At 54.1% G+C, this 16,342-nt stretch overlaps 1 protein-coding gene and 1 long non-coding RNA gene across 14 annotated transcripts in view; one reads left to right on the forward strand and one right to left on the reverse strand.

Moving 5' to 3' along the window:
- Positions 1 to 16,342, reverse strand: part of PAK4 (p21 (RAC1) activated kinase 4) — a 47,683-nt gene that overhangs the window by 12,980 nt on the left and 18,361 nt on the right. For 4 of the 13 annotated variants that reach the window (XM_070387729.1, XM_070387736.1, XM_070387735.1 and 1 more), the window contains exon 2: positions 2,995 to 3,104. The exons of 5 other annotated variants lie outside the window; for them this stretch is intronic. The gene's annotated coding sequence lies outside the window, so the exon portion shown is untranslated. Of the gene's footprint in view, positions 1 to 2,994; positions 3,105 to 6,600; positions 6,811 to 16,342 lie in introns of those variants that run through there. 4 more of the 13 variants (XM_070387740.1, XM_070387739.1, XM_070387730.1 and 1 more) reach the window with 3 other exon arrangements.
- Positions 6,923 to 10,401, forward strand: LOC138991776 (uncharacterized). The gene is made up of 3 exons (XR_011467663.1): positions 6,923 to 6,995; positions 8,572 to 8,925; positions 10,154 to 10,401. It is a non-coding gene; the product is annotated as an uncharacterized lncRNA (long non-coding RNA).

Consider the following 16,342-nt stretch of genomic DNA (forward strand, 5'->3'; position numbering starts at 1 on the left):
AGTCACAGAGAACCCAGCGCGATGGCCTGGCCCCAGGGCCGGTGCACACAACAAGGGAGCGGGCGGTAGACATCGGTCACCCTGACAGTAACAGCGGTCCCGCCGGCCCCTCTGCTAAGCACTCAACCCACAGTCTGCACACCCGACCCCGGAGGAAGGGGCCAACTTGGGCCTTGTGTTACAGACAAGGAGAATGAGGCACAGAGAGGGCACACACAGCTTGGGAAGCAGAGTGGACTCAAGACACCAGGCTGGCCTAACCCGAGTCCGGGCCCCGCCAGTTCTCAGAACGATAGCAGCCACATCCTCGGAGACACGAGTGTGCCCGGGCCTGCTCTGTGTCTAATCGCATTCCACCCTTGCCCCTAACCTGTGAGACAGGCATGGCCATCATCCCCAATTCACAGGTGGGAAGACTGAGGCCCAGCGAGGGGAACCCTAGGATTTGAACCCAGGCAGTTGGAGACTTGCCTGTCCTGTGGTTGTGCTTCCGTGTCATCATCGTCATCAACTCCCAGGCTGTCCCTGGTCTATGCCCCTTCCTCCCTCCTTCCCCTTCCTCTGTCCACCCAGACACTGCGTTTTCTCTCCTGCCCTGACCCGTCCTGGCTGAGAGGGTCCCTCCTCCTCCGACCTGCCCAGGCCCCAGTGGTAGGTGGGAGGCGGTATAATGTGGGGACCCACCGCCGCCACCCTCCACCCCCCAGGGCTCCTCCCTCGCCTATTCCACAGGCCTTCAGCACGTCCGTCTGCAGCGAGAAAGCAGTCCAAGAGCCAGTGCCAGCCACCAAACGTGGTTTACTGCGGCTCAGCCCCAGGACTCGCACCACCACCTCTACTACCATGGGGGACCCTGAGCCTGCACAGATGCCGACGCTGAGCTCACTGCCTCCCAGGACTTCCGTGGAGTGGCTGACCTCACTCCCATCGTGCAGATGTGGAAACTGAGGCTCACAAAGGTGAAACCTCTTGCTACGATCACCAAGCAGAGGTGGGCATGGAAGACAGTTGCTCCACTGCAGAGTCAACATCCTTAAACTCTGCCCCATGGCCCCCTCGCCCCTGCACGATCGGCCAGTCGGCTCTCCTCCCACAGGCCCCCTTGCCCCCTCTGGCCCAGCCACCTGGCCTCTTCACTGTTCTTCACACCCTGGACATGCCCCGATTCAGGGCCTTTTTTCTTGCAGTTGGGCCCCCACCAACTCTCTTCTCACTGATTTCCACATAGCTCCCTCCCTCTCTCTCTGTCTCTGCCCAAGTCTATGCATGAATGTCCCTGTTCCCGTCCTCACACCTTCAGCGCCCTCCCTGCTTTATCTTTCCCCTCTGCACTCACCAAGTAACTCTGTGTGTGTGGGTGAGCCTTTGGTGTCTGCTCCTACGAGAATGTCAGTTCCTCCAGGGGAGCAGGGCCTGACCTCTGTCGAGCTCCCCACTGCCTATGACCCCAGTGCCTACAACGCAGCGTGGCAGGCACTCGAACATCTGGTGAATGAATACATTCACCTGAACCTGCTCCGTGGCGCCCCTGCTCAGACACCTCAGGTTTTGCCCAGGGTCTCTCTCTGGCAGAGAAAGGCCTGGAACCCAGAGGCGGAGGGTGAAGCCGTGACCCCAGCGACGTGGAACACGGGAGGGCAGGGCGCAGCCTGCAGCCACCGACGTGGGCAGAGAAGCATCTGAAGCTCACTGTTTGTTCCCCAACGCAGACACCTATTGATCCTACTCTAAAATGTTTATTTCAATTAAAAAAAAAAAAAAAAAAACTTGTGAATGATTTCACATGTGGGATGTGAAGGTTTTGCACCTGTCCAAGCAAAACCTTCCCATTTTCCAGTCACCCCCTGCACTCACAAGGCTCTGCCCGCTGACCTTCCGTGAGAAAAAAATGGCACCACGCTGTGGCTCCCCGCACCAAGGAAACGAATGCCCATGGAGGAGCCAGGTCCACGAGTGTGACCGCGTGCTCGGGAGTGCGTTGTGTACACGTGTGTGTGTGCGCGCAGACTTCTTTCCTCCTGCCCTGCCTGCAGCCCCGAATAAAACTGCCCCCACCCAACAGGGCAATGGAGGGTGCTGACTCGGCCAGGGTCCTGGGGCCCGAGTGGAGGACACAGCAGGGGCCACGGCCGCCCTTTCCTAGTCACTGAAGTGAAACTAGAGCAGGAAGCGGGCAACCGAGACGCGCTCACCGGCCCCCTCACCCTTCTGCCATCATCTGCACCCACTGTCTCCAAAGGCCCCCTGACTGCCTGCCTCCCTGCGCTGTGCTCTGACGCTGGACAGGGGTCTGGCTCACCTTGGCAGCCCTGGCAGACTCTCACGGCCCCCCTGAAACTCCAGACCATTCCCCTCACACCTCTGCTCAGCTCTTGCTGCCCATCCACGTGCCCGCCCCCCCACTCTCCTCCTGCCTAGTCCTTGCAGGGAATCCTCAGGTACTGTCCCCAGACGCCGCCTCAAGCTTTGGGACTGACAAGTGCCCAAGCTCTCTCCTTGGCAGACACCTGCTCTCCCCACAAAGGGCCCATCACACCCACCCACCATCTATTCCATCATCCTTGTTGGGTGAGAGCTGAGCTCTGCCAAGCCCGGGGCAGGGCCCACAGCAGAGGCCAGGAGAGCCAGGGATGTCCCTGCCCTTGCCAAGCTCACATTCGAGGGGAAAGGAGAGACAGTTCACAGCAGATACACCAGACAGCCAGCTAGTGAGTCAGATGGTGAGTGCTGAGAAGAAAAAGAGCAGGGATCAGCTGGGTGTGGAGGCTGAGGGGACGTGGGGATCTTCAGTGAAGCGGTCAGGGAGGGCCTCGAAGAGGAGGTCACACTAGAGCAGGGTGGGGAGAGGAGTGGGTGCCTGGGGGAGGAGGACCCTGGCCGCGAGAACAGCCAGCACAAAGGCTTGGGGCCGCAGAGTGCTTGAGGGCCAAAGAACAGAGCGGAGGCCGAGTGGCCGGGGCGGGGCGGGGGGCACAGGGAGGACTCGGCTCTTACCTGCGTGAGATGGAGCCGCAGGAAGGCTGTGAGCAGGGCAGGAACAGGGAGGCTCGGAGGCGGAGGATGCGAGAGGCCAGCAGGAAGAGGGTGGACGGGACACGTGGGGCCTGTGGAGGCGGGAGCAATGGGTAGGCTCTGGGTGCGCTGGACAGGTCGAGAAGGCTGGAGGCTTTGGTCTGGTCTTGCCCATGGCTGCATCCCCCCAGAGCCTGGCACCCGGTCCGTTCTCTCCCAGCCCTTAGCATCACCTAACATGTTACACGGTCACGATCCTGTCAGTTGTCTCCCAGCTAAGTCGGTGGCTCGGCGTGGGCAGGAATCGTGTTCCGGCTCTTATAGCTGGGTCCCAGTAACAGGGTTCTGCCCTGTGTGGTTACTGGGTGGGTGAAGGGGACACACGGGTTTCAGTGCTGACTCTGACCATGCTAAACCCTCTGGGTGGTTCCTGGGTGTGAGGGTGGAGAGGCCTCTCCTCTCCTGTTTCCCAAACTAGGAAACTGAGGCCCAGAGACAGGAAGTCCCTGCCAGGGCTGCCCAGCGCCGGGGCACAAAAGTGTCCACTGTGCCCCCTGGAGAAGACCTGTCACTGCCCCCTTAGCCTCCTGCCTCCCAGCAACCCTGGCTCCTGCCAAAGCTTCTGCTCCAGATGCAGGACCTAGAGGTTTATGGGGCGAGAACACGCACAAGAAACAACTCAGCCTCTGATGACCAGGACCGAGATCAGAAAGGCCGCATGGTTAGGAGGGAATCTGAAGAAAACAAAACCCTCCACCGGCATGAGACTCCCCGCTGGGACTGAGCAGGGCCCCGCCCGCCCTGGGGCCTCACCTCCTCCCCACACTTCACCCTTGCCACAAGAGCCCCTCCTTTCCAGGCCTAGACACGCGGAGCCTGCTCCAGCCTCAGGGCCTCGGTACCCACTGCTCCCACGGCCCACAGCCGCGCGGCTCACCCTTCCTCGATCATCAGGTCTTAGTGCAAACACATTGCCTGACCCCCTGACAAAATTTGCACCCAGCTTTATACTTCTCCGTGGCATTTATTACCATCTTGCATTTTATATACCGGTTGATCCTAGGTCCTGCCTCCCACCCCTGCCCCCAGGAGGGGAGCGGTGGCTCCCCAAGAACAGGGGCCTTTGTCTGTCTTGTTCTTGCTGCACCCCTGGCAGCTAGAGCGGGCCTGGCGCGCAGCAGGCACCAGTAATAGCTGTGCTGTGACTGAGTGATGCCACTGCCGCGGTGATGAGGCTGGACTCCAGGAGGAGCAGGGCAGAGGGTTAGACAGGAGTCCCCAAGCCCTGTTCACACTGCCTGGAAGTCTGACCTTGACGCCTGCAAAGGAACTGCGCTTCCTTAGAGTCTGGCTATTTAGCAAATAACCTGGCGTTTGTTCCGAACACAAGAGGTGCCCGGCTGTAAGCCCACTTCCCCAGGCCCTGCCACCATGCAGCCTAGGCAGGCAATTTGAGCAGGTGGCAGTAAATCTCGGCCAGAGGCACATCACACAGAGGGTACGCCGCCAGAGACCGTGAGTCCCCACGATGGGTGAAACCCCACAAAGAGACACATATCCGGGGCCACCCTGGCCTGGGGGAGCAGGGCCTGGAGCTGGCCGTGCAGGGAGCAAGGGGCAGCCTGCTCTCCGTGTTCCGGCCACACCGCAGGCCTCTGCCCACAAGGACTCCGAGGGCAGCTGGTGAGGAAGAGTGGACACCCAGGCTTGTGGCTCCTCTACCACCGTCAAGCCGTGGGCCGGGAGATCGTGACTCTAGGCCTCTATGTCCTTGTCTGCAAACTGGGGGGTCATGATGGTTCCTCTCTCCCCAGGGGATGTTTGAATGATGGAAAGAGGTGACCTGGCAAAGTGTTCAGAGCAGTGCCTGGCGTCAAGTGGGTCCTCACCGCTACAGGGTGACTGCGGTTATTAGCGCTGCTGTTGTTTCCGCGCGAATAAAGGAACAGATGAAGGAAAGAGGGTCCCCAGAGCAGGGTTCCCAGAGCAGGGTCGCCCGAGCAGGGCCCCCTGAGCAGGGCCCCCCGAGCAGGGTCCCCGGAGCAGGGTCCCCAGAGCAGGGCCCCCCGAGCAGGGTCCCCATAGCAGACGTGCCAGTCCTCCTGTCGCTGTTAAGACGCTCCCTCTCCAGGGCTGGGATGGGGCAGCACAGTGGGCCCCCTTTATGTTCCGAGGGCCGGTCTACCTCTCCCGCTAGACTGTGTCCCCCTGGAGGACAGGCCCTGGGGCCATCTCCGCCACCCTGCCCAGCACAGGTCTGGGCACAGCTCAGAGAATGTGGCTGGATGAAGAGACGGTGCTCCGAGCCCCCCGGGAGGCCAGGCGGCTCCTGTGGCAGCCCCAGGCTTGGCCCCCTGCCACCCGCCCCCCGGCCAGGCTCCACAGGGCACAGACACAAAGGGCACACTGTTGGAGTCCCTCAGCCCCCCGGGGAGGGGAATGGATGCCATAACAAACCTGAGAGTGTGGGCGAGCCCCCGGAGACTGGGGAAACCAGATTGAGACTTCATTCATTCCTCCCCTGAGGTGGGGCAGGAAGGAGGGGGGGCGGGAGGCAGAAAAGAGGCTCCAGAGGCCTCCCTGGCCCCCTAACCTAAGGGCTTCCGCCCTCCCACACAGACGCACGTGCACACCCCCAAGATACAGAGCACACAAGGTCACGCCACAGTGCACAGAAGCTGACACAGACACGCAGCACGGGCGTCCAGCCACACATCCCCAGACCACAGGAACACACCCTCTGGTCACACGGCAAAGCCCCTGAAACGGGACAGTGGGAGCCTGGGCGCAGGAAGGGCCAGCCCGCCCTGAGCCTCAGCTCCTGCCTCGGGAACTCGGGCCCAGCAAGTGGCCGGAGCCGACTGCGTGGCGTCAGTGGGAGAAGGTGGGGAGCAGTCTTAAGAGGGGCCTGGCTCAGAGGAAGCCCTGGGAACAGAGGGTCACAACACTGGGGACCCACGGTCGGGACCCCAGGAAGTTAAGGACCCAGAAGCCCTTCCACAAACAGTGTAAAGAGCCATTCCAAAGATGCAAGGGCTCCGGAGAGACCTGGAGACACATACAAGGATCCTGGGGGAAGCCGACGACACAAAGATAGACTTCAGCCGCCACCTACAAACACACTCACACACACGCATGCACACACACAATCCCAGACACTCCGTGACGGCTGGACTCACCTAGGAAGGCAGACCCCAAAACCCCATCCACCTAGGAGCCCTCCTGATACAGAAGGAGACCATGGGATCCACACACAGTGGGTAATGAGACCTACCACAGACCCAGGCATACACACCACCAAGTCTGTGGTCACCCAGTGACCCCTCAGAACCACCTCCATGCAAACCAGACCCCAAAAAACATGCTCCCACAGAGACGCTCGGGGGAGGGGTATGTGTGGAGGGGGAACCTGTGCTGAGGCCTGGGCTAAGTCCCAGCAGACAGACACCTGCCATCTCCGCCTGAAACACACACGAGACCCCGCCCCTGGCCCAGAGAAAGGTGTGGCCCCTCGCATGCGCTCAGGTGGCTGCCCTCCCCCACACCCAGGCGGCCCGCCCCCTCCTCCTCGAGGCCGGGCCAGCTCACCTCCACCATCCTTGGCCCTCCCTCGGGCCTGGGCTGCCCGCAGTGGGGCAGGCCAGCAGACAGGGGGCTCCCAGCTGAAACGGAGCAGGGAGCCGGGATCGAGGGGTTCCCCTGGCCCACCGAGGAGAGCTGGCTGGCCTCTGTGCCCCAGCTGCCCTGGCAGCGGCTGGCAACTCGGCCCTGCCCTGGCAGGAGTTGAGCTTTGGCTGTGGCTCCAACCCCCGGGAGGGGTAGGGGGAGGGCGGGGCGGAGGGAGGCGGGGCTGAGCCTGGAAAGCCTGGGCCACGTGGCCCACAGCTGTCCCCGTGGAGGGGAGGGGACCCAACCACTGCCCCTGCGTAGGCAGGGTCAGTCTCCCACCACATACGCATGCCCCCATCTCAAGCCCAGGCCAGGTGAGGTGCCAGGGGAGCAGTGGCTACACAGCCCGGGGCTGTGCGTCTGAGAGGGGCTGCCGGGCCAGTTAGGTGTGAAACAGTGGCCAGGGCTGCGGTGCGGGACAGGGCACCGCAGCATAAGCAGCCTCTCTGATGGGGAGGGTGGCGGGAGATCTGGGGCTTGCTGCGTCCCCTGGCACCCAGGCTGCGATTCTAGCAGGAACTTCAGAGGGCACAGTGACCGGGGCGCTCCTGCTCCGACGCCCTTGCCCATCAAAATGAACTTGAGACTTGCAGGCTCGCCAGGGGAGATCATGGTGAACCGCCCCCTCACTGCCATATTTAGGTGTGAGGGGGGCTGGAAGGCCATGACGGCAATGGGGAGAAAGGTGGAGAGGGCCGGGACTTCTGTGTGCCATGCTGGCTGGCTGGCCAGGGTGTAATTAACCCTTCTGAAAATGAGTGGCCTGACTTTCCGGAGAACCTCCTCTGGGCTGGGGCGTGCTCTCAGCATACATGAAGTCCTTTAGCTTACCACTGCCCTAAATGGGCAGGTACTTTATCAGGCCATTTTATCATGTGGACCAGGAGGCCTGACTGGCCTGGAAACCCCATCTACCCCTTCGGTCCACCACCTGCTCACTAAGCCAGGGGCTTCCAGCTGAGCCTGGGGCCGCTGCAGGGCAGGTCTCAGGGCCCCCTCCCCAGGGCCCAGGCTACCCCCTCCCCCGGCAGCATGAAGTACCTGTCAGGCAGCCACCCAGACAGGAGCCAAATGGGGCGGGTCCCCAAACCGGACCGGCTGGTTTGGGCTCTGGTGAGGGAGGCGGTCAGGACTGGGTAGGTCTGACCAGCCAAGGAAACTAGGTCCCACGGGGAAGGGACAGGGGAGGGCGGGGGAAGGAGGGAGCACCCCTCCTCCAAAAGGAAGTCTCACTGGAGACAAGGGGTCCTCCTGGGGACTGGCCTCAGGGGCAAGGAGATGTCCATTCAAGAACCTCTCACAGGGACTTCCCTGGTGGCCCAGTGGTTAAGACTCCATGCTCCCAGTGCAGGGGGACACTGGTTCAATTCCCGGTCAGGGAACTAGAGACTGCATGTCGAAACTAAGAGCCTGCATGCCACAACCAAACACCTGGAACAGCTAAAGGGGGAGAAAAAGGATCTCTCACGCCAGAACAGAACTGCATAATGGAAGTTTTAAAACATGCTCCCAGAGAGAGACTAAACTAACGAACCCCCATCACTCAGATTCTCAACTATAAGTTCTGCCATACTTAGGCTTCCTCTCTCCCCTCCGTTTCTTCCCCTTCTCTCTGTCTCAGTCTCTGTCTCTTTATAACATGGAACATAGTTCAAAAGTCAGTGGCCCCGAAGGGGAAACACTGGCAGGTCGGCGCCCTCCTGCTTTGCCCCAGCTCGGCCGTGGAGTCACCTCTACTAGAGATTCTGTTGTTTTCTGAGAGCCTATGCATACCTGTGTGAGCGTGTGTGTGTGTGCACACATGCATGTGCACACAGATGCTTTTGCACTTAAAAAACAATCATAAATGGCTGCACACCACACACTCAACTGCACTTTGCTTTTCTCAAGACCGTTCCTGGCTCGTCTGCGCCGCGGGCACCAGGAGGCGTTTGGCAGCGTCCAGTGGAGGTGAAGACACGCTGGGGACCTGGCGCGCTCTCCCGGATCCACCCCCAGGGACACACACGGGGAGGTGCACACGGCACAGTCTGAATCGGCGAGACTGGAAACAACACCAACGCTCGCCCACAGCAGGTGGATAATGAACTGTGTGATCCACTAGCCCCACACGAGAGTACACAACGGCGAGAACGAGCGACCCACAGCCATGGGTGGACGGACATCAAACATGATATTAAACAGAAGCAGCGAAACAAAACCCATCACATCCTAGGACTTTGTTCAGAAACAGTTCAAAACCAGGTAAAATGAAATATGCTCCTTAGGGATGCACACAGAGGGGGCAAAACCAAAGAGAAAAGGGAGGGAGCAACTGCCTCAAAAGTCAGGGAAGGGGCTGCCTCCAGGGGCGGGGGCAGGGGCTGGCACCATCTGTTACTTCAACTGGAGGAAGTGGTTACATGGGTCTTCCCCTTAAAGTCATTGGTCATACTGTACATTTCTACTTTATGCGCTTTCCACATGTAGGCTAATTGTGATTTTAAATGAAAAAAAATAGATATGTCTAATGATCTTACCAGGCTTCCATCTGTGCAAAGCACAGCCCCGCTGCTTTAGCAGCTGCGTGGAAGGGCCACGATGCCTTGAGCCAGTCCCCACGGGGCCAGGTCAGTGGCTTCCAGTCATTTGCTCTTACACATGGTGCGGCAGTGAGAACCGTGGGCAGAAGTCACCTCACAGGTGTGCCAGCATGTCTGTGGGCCAAGTGCCTACCAGGAGGACTGCCAGGCAAAGCACAGCACCGCCAGGCTGCCACTCTCAGCCCTTCCCTTGGCCTCAGGCCCAGGGTGTTCTCACACCCTCCCACCTTCCCCACTCAGACAGGTGAAGTCTGGCCCCTCTTGGCCTTGTTTTCATTCGCCTTTTGGTGCTTAGTAATTGCCGGCTTCCCAGATGGCGCAGCACCTGGGAAGAACCTGCCTGCCAATGCAGGAGACTCGGGTTCAACCCCTGAGTCGGGAAGATCCCCTGGAGGAGGCAATGGCAACCCACTCCAGTATTCTTGCCAGGGATATTCCATGGACAGAGGAGCCTGGTGGGTTCACGCTGTCACAGAGTCAGACACAACTTAGCGACTGAGCACACAGGCACTTAATAACTGCGCATCCTTTTAAATTTGTAAAAGTCACCAGAACTCCTTTTCTGCTAACAGTCTCTTCAAAGCCTTTACCTCCTACATGCCGCATGACATAGACAAAAATGAAAAAGAAAAAAAGGTTGATTTTGGGACTTCCCTGGTAGTCCAGTGGTTAAGACTCCACACTTCCACTACAGGGGGTTCAAGCCCTGGTTGGGGAACTAAATTTCCACATGCCACACAGTGTGGCCAAAAAAAAAAAAAGCCTTTGTTTTTCTGTGAGGGTCAAGACCTTTGTAAACCCACCCCAGCCCTTCCCACCTCTCCAGCCTCGTCTCCCCACCACCACCCCATTCACGGGTTCCATCTTGCATTCGTGTATTTTGTCAACAGAAGCAGAACACGTGCCCACCATGTGCCGTCCAGGCTGTGGCAGTGGTGCAGCACGGTCCCGGCCCCCGGGGCTTATAGTCCAGGACCACCCAGTGAAATGTGACATTCCAGCTGAGAAGGGTGGCTGGAGGGATGAGAGCACAGCGGAGCCGGGCTGAACCAGGCCACCAGGGGAGTCAGGGGAGCCGAGGCAAGTTCTGAGGATGGCCTGCATCTGGAAGACATAACTCTGGCTGCACGTCTGAGGACGGGATGAAGGGGGCCTGAGTGGATGTGGGGACAGGTGACGAGACCGAAGCACTGCTCCGGGCAAATGGTGAAGGTGGCCACGGCCTGGCATGGAGGGAGGGCCCCAGACCAGAGGTGTGTCTGCCCACAACGTGCAACTCCTGTCAGATGGGGGCCGAGGGCAAGGCAGGCGCCAAGGGTGACTCTGAAAGTCGGTAAGTCACACTGCCATCTTTCACACAAGGGTGCGCCAGAGGGGCTCCAAAAATCCCAGGCCCCAGAACTACTCAATTGTGAAAGAGATGAAAAAAGCCCGAAGACTCACTTTCCCCGATAGTAAGGCCTGGGGTACAACCACAGTAATCAAGACAGTGGGGAAAAACACAGAGGTCAGTGAATGGAATAGAGAATCCAGACAAAGACCCAAACAAATACACCCAGCTGGGTTTTAAAACACTGATTTTTTTTTTCACTGTGGTAAAATGCACCTTGTCTGTTCTTCAGTTGCTATGTTGTGTCTGACTCTGTGACCCCATGGACTACAGCACGCCAGGCTTTCCTGCCCTTCACTACTCCCCAGAGCTTGCTCAAACTCATGTCTGTTGACTTGGTGATGCCATCCAACCAGCTCATCCTCTGTCACTCCCCTTTCCTCCTGCCTTCAATCTTTTCCAGCATGACCATCTTTTCCGATGAGTCGGCTCTTCGAATCAGGTGGCCAAAGTATTGGAGCTTCAGCTTCAGCATCAGTCCTTCCAAAGAATATTCAGGACTGATTTCCTTTAGGATGGACTGGTTTGATCTCCTTGCAGTCCAAGGGACTCTCAAGAACCTTCTCCAGCACCACAATTTGAAAGCATCAATTCTTCAATGGTCCAACTCTCACATCTATACACGACTATTGGTTAAACAATAGCTTTGACTATATGGACTTTTCTTTCCAAGGAGCAAACGTCTTCTAATTTCATGGCTGCAGTCATTGTCCGCAGTGATTCTGGAGCCCAAGAAAATAAAATCTATCACTGTTTCCACTTTTCCCCATCTATTTGCCATGAAGTGATGGACCAGATGCCATGATTTTAGTTTTTTGAATGCTGAGTTTTAAGCCAGCTTTTTCACGCTCCTCTTTCACCCTTATCAAGAGGCTCTTAAGTTCCTCTTCGCTTTCTGCCATTAGAGTGGTATCATCTGCATATCTGAGCCTGTTGATATTTCTCCCAGCAATCTTGATTTCAGCTTGTGATTCATCCAGTCTGGCATTTTGCATGATGTTATATATAAGTTAAACAAGCAGGATAACAATAAACAGCCTTGTCGTACTTCTTTTTCAATTTTGAACCAGTCCATTGTTCCATGTCCAGTTCTAACTGCTGCTTCTTGACCCGCATACAGGTTTCTCAGGAGACAAGTAAGGTGGTCTGGTATTTCTATCTCTTTAAGAATTTTCCAGTTTGTTGTGATCCACACAGTCAAAGGCTTTAGCACAGTCATTGAAGCAGAAGTAGATGTTTTTCTGCAATTCCCTTGCTTTCTCTATGATCCAAGGGCTCCCTGGTGGCTTAGACAGTAAAAAATCCACCCACAATGTGGGAGACCTGGGTTGGATCCCTGGGTTGGGAAGATCCCATGGAGGAGGGCATGGCAACCCACTCAAGTATTCTTGCCTGAAGAATCCCCATGGACAGAGGAGCCTGGCGGGCTACAGTCCATGGGGTCACAAAGAGTTGGACATGACTGAGCGACTAAGCACATACATACTTTATGATCCAATGGATGTTGGCAATTTGATTTCTGGTTCCTCTGCCTTTTCTAAACCCAGCTCATACATCTGGAATTTCTCAGTTCACACACTGCTGAAGCCTAGCTTGAAGGATTTTGAGCACTACCTTGCTAGCATGTGAAATGAGCACAATTGTATGGTAGTTGAAACATTCTTTGGCATTGCCCCTCCTTGGGACTGGACTGAAAACTGACCTTTTCCAATCTTGTGGCCACCACTGAGTTTTCCAAATTTGCTGACATATTGAGTGCAGCACTTTAACAGCATCATCTTTCAGGATTTGAAATAGCTCAGCTGGAATTCCATAACCTCCACTAGCTTTGTTTGTAGTAGTACTTACTATAAGGTCCACCTGACTTCACACTTCTAGGATGTCTGGCTCTGGTAAGTGACTATCATGGTTATCCAGGTCATTAAGATCTTTTTTGTATAGTTCTTCTGTGTATTCTTGCCACCTCTTCTTAATATCTTCTGCTTCTGTTAGGTCCATACTGTTTCTGTCCTTTATTGTGCCCATCTTTCCCAGAAATGCTCCCTTGGTATCTCTAATTTTTTTTAAGAGATCTCTAGTTTTTCCCATTGTATTGTTTTCCTCTATTTCTTTGCACTGATCACTGAGAAGGCTTTCTTATCTCTCCTTGCTGTTCTCTGGAACTCAGCATTCAGGTGGGTATGCTGCTAAGTCGCTTCAGTCGTGTCCGACTCTGTGCGACCCCATAGACGGCAGCCCACCAGGCTCCCCTGTCCCTGGGATTCTCTAGGCAAGAACACTGGAGTGGGTTGCCATTTCCTTCTGCAATGCATCAAAGTGAAAAGTGAAAGTGAAGTCGTTCAGTCGTGTCTGACTCTTCGAGACCCCATGGACTGCAGCCTACCAGGCTCTGCCGTCCATGGGATTTTCCAGGCAAGAGTGCTGGAGTGGGGCGCCATTGCCTTCTCCTCAGGTGGGTATATCTTTCCCTTTCTCCTTTGCTTTTAGCTTCTCTTCTTTTTTCAGCTATCTGTAAGGCCTCCCCAGACAACCACTTTGCCTTCTTGCATTTCTTTTTCCTGGGGATGGTTTTGGTTACTGCTGCCTATACAGTATACATAACGACTTCCCTGGTGGCTCAGATGGTAAAGAATCTGCCTGCAATGCAGGAGACCCAGGTTTGATCCCTGGGTCAGGAAGATCCCCTGGAGAAGAAAATGGCTACCCACTCCACTATTCTTGCCCGGAGAATACCATGGACAGAGGAGCCTGGCTGGCTACAGTCCTTAGGGTCACAAAGAGTCAGACATGATGGGGTTACTATTATACGTCTATCTATGATTTTAACCAACCTTAATCCTAGAGTGTGAACCACAGTGGCACTGAACACATTTACAATGCTGTACAACCACCACCGTGACTCATGCTCCAAACGTTCTCATCATCCCCAGCAAAGACCCTGTGCCCATGGACGCCAGCTCCCCACTCCCTCCTTCCCCCCAGCCCCTGGCAACCCCCATTCAACTTTCCTTCTCTATGAATCTGCCTGTTCTATGCAGAATATATAAGTGGACTCTTACAATATCTTTCCTACATGTGGCTTATTTCACTAAGCATGATGCTTCAAGGTCCATTCATTGTGTAGTATGCATGTAAACCCCATTCCTTTTTATGGCTACATAATATTCCATTGCATGTATACACCAAATTTCGTTTACCCATTCATCTGCTGGACGCCTGGGTTGTTTCCACTTTTAAGCTATTGTGAATAAAGCAACTATGAACATTAAAGTGTACAAATATCTGTTCAAGTCTCTGCTTTCAATTTTTTGGATATGTACCTAGGAGTCAAATTGCTGGGTCATATGGTAGTTCTATATTTAACCTTTTGAGAAAAGACCAAACTGTTTCCCACAGCAGCTGCACCATTTCACATCTCCAATAGCAATCCACGAGGGCTCCAATTTCTCTATCTCCTCACCAACACGTTAGTTTTCTTTCTTTTTTTTTTTTTTTTAAGATAATAGCCATCCTGGTAGGTGCGAAGCTATATCTCATTATTGTAATTTATTTTTGACAAAGAACTACAAGCAATTCAATGGAGGAAAGACAGAATTTTCAACAAACAGTACTGGAACAAAGGGACATCCATATGCTAAAAAAATGAACCTTTATCTGAACTTCACACTTACACAAACCTTAACAAAACTTTTAGAAAACAAACCAACATATCTTCAAGATCTAGGGCTAAGCACAGACTTCTTAGACTGGATACCAAAAGCATGACCCATAAAAGGAAAAATTATTAAAATAGACCTCATCAAAATTAAAAACTTCTGGACAATTTCCCCGGTGGTCCAGTGGTTAAGGATCTGCCTTCCAGTGAAGGGGACATGGGTTTGATCCCTGGTTGGGGAACTAAGATCCTATATGCTGTGGGGCAACTAAGCCCAAGCACCACAACTAGAGGCCACACGTTGCAACTACGGAGCCTCGCACACCAGAGCCTATGCTTTACAATGAGAAGCCTGCAAGGAGAGAAGCCCCAATCTAAGGCCATACCACCCTGAACGCACCCGATCTCGTCTGGTCTCAGAAGCTAAGCAGGGTCGGGCCTGGTTAGTACTGGGATGGGAGAAGCCCCTGTGTCCCATACTAGAGAAAAGCCTATGTGCTTCAACGAAGACCCAGAGCAGCCAAAATTAAAATAATAATAATAACAAAAAAAATTTTTTTTTTAATTAAGAACTTCTGGTCTGCAAAAGTCCATGTAAAGAATATAAAAAAGTAACAGATTGGGGGAAAATATTTGCAAACCACATACCTGACAAAGGACTAATATTTCGAAGACATAAAGGATTCTCAACGCTCAACAGTAAAAAACCCAAACAATCCAATTAGCAAATGGGCAGAAGACATGAAGATGATTCACCAGAGAGGATACACAGATGGCAGATAGGCTCATGAAAGGATGTCTGACAGCATTAGCCATTAGAGAAATACAAATTAAAGCCACAGAGAATTATCATTACATGCTCATTAGAATAGCTAAAATAAAGAATAGTGACCCACCAAATGCGGCCCAGGACGCAGAGAAATTGAGCACTCATTCGCTGCAGGTGGGGATGTAAAGTTGTACAGCCATCATGAAAAAGAGTTTGGCAGTTTCTTTAAACACGCATCCACCTACATACCAGCAGCTGCACTTCTGGGTATTTGTCCCAGAAAAAATGAAAATTTACATTCACACAAAAACCTGTACAAGATTGTCAACAGCAGCTTCATTTCTAATTGTCAAAAACTGGAAACACCCCAGATGTCCCTCAGTGGGTGAATGGTTCAATAAACTATGGCACATCCACTACTCAGCAAAAAAAAGGAACCAACTATTGACACAGCCAACAACCTGGATGAATCTCCAGAGAACTATGCTGAGTGAAAAAAACGCCAACACCCAAAGGTTATGTACAGTACAATCTCATTTACGTAACACTGTTGAAATGACAGAATTATAAAAATGGGGAACAAATAGATGAATGGCTGCCTGGAATGAGGGACAGAGCAGGGACAGGATGTGGCTGTAAAAAGGGCATGGGGGATCCTTGTGATGGAGTGTTCTCCATCCTGACTGTATCTATGACAACATACTGGTTGTGATCTTGTACTGATTCTAATTTTGCAAAATGTTACTATTGGAGGGAGCTGGCTAAAGGGTAGAGGGGCTCTCCCTGTGTTATTTTTCACACCTCCAGATTAAAGCACAATGATCTCAAAATGAAAAGCTTCATGAAAAACTACTAGTATTGTCGTTCAGTCTCCAAATCATGTCTGACTCTGCGACACCATGGACTGCAGCATGCCAGGCTTCCCTGTCCTTCATCATTTCCCGGAGTTTGCTCAAACCCATGTCCACTGAGTCGGTGATGCCATCCAACCATCTTATGGTCTGTCACCCCCTTCTCTTGCCCTCAGTCTTTCCCAGCATCAGGGTCTTTTCCAATACATTGGCTCTTCACATCAGCTGGCCAAGGTACTGGAGCTTCAGCTTCAGCATTCAATCCTTCCAATGAATATTTAGGGTTGATTTCCTTTAGGATTGACTGGTTTGATCTCCTTGCTGTCCAAGGGACTCTCGAGAAGTCTTTGCAGCACAGTTTGAAAGCATCAATTTTTCGGCGCTCAGCCTTCTTTATGGTCCAACTCTCACATC

The sequence above is a fragment of the Bos mutus genome, chromosome 18, assembly GCF_027580195.1.
Source record: "Bos mutus isolate GX-2022 chromosome 18, NWIPB_WYAK_1.1, whole genome shotgun sequence".
Lineage (NCBI taxonomy): Eukaryota > Metazoa > Chordata > Mammalia > Artiodactyla > Bovidae > Bos > Bos mutus.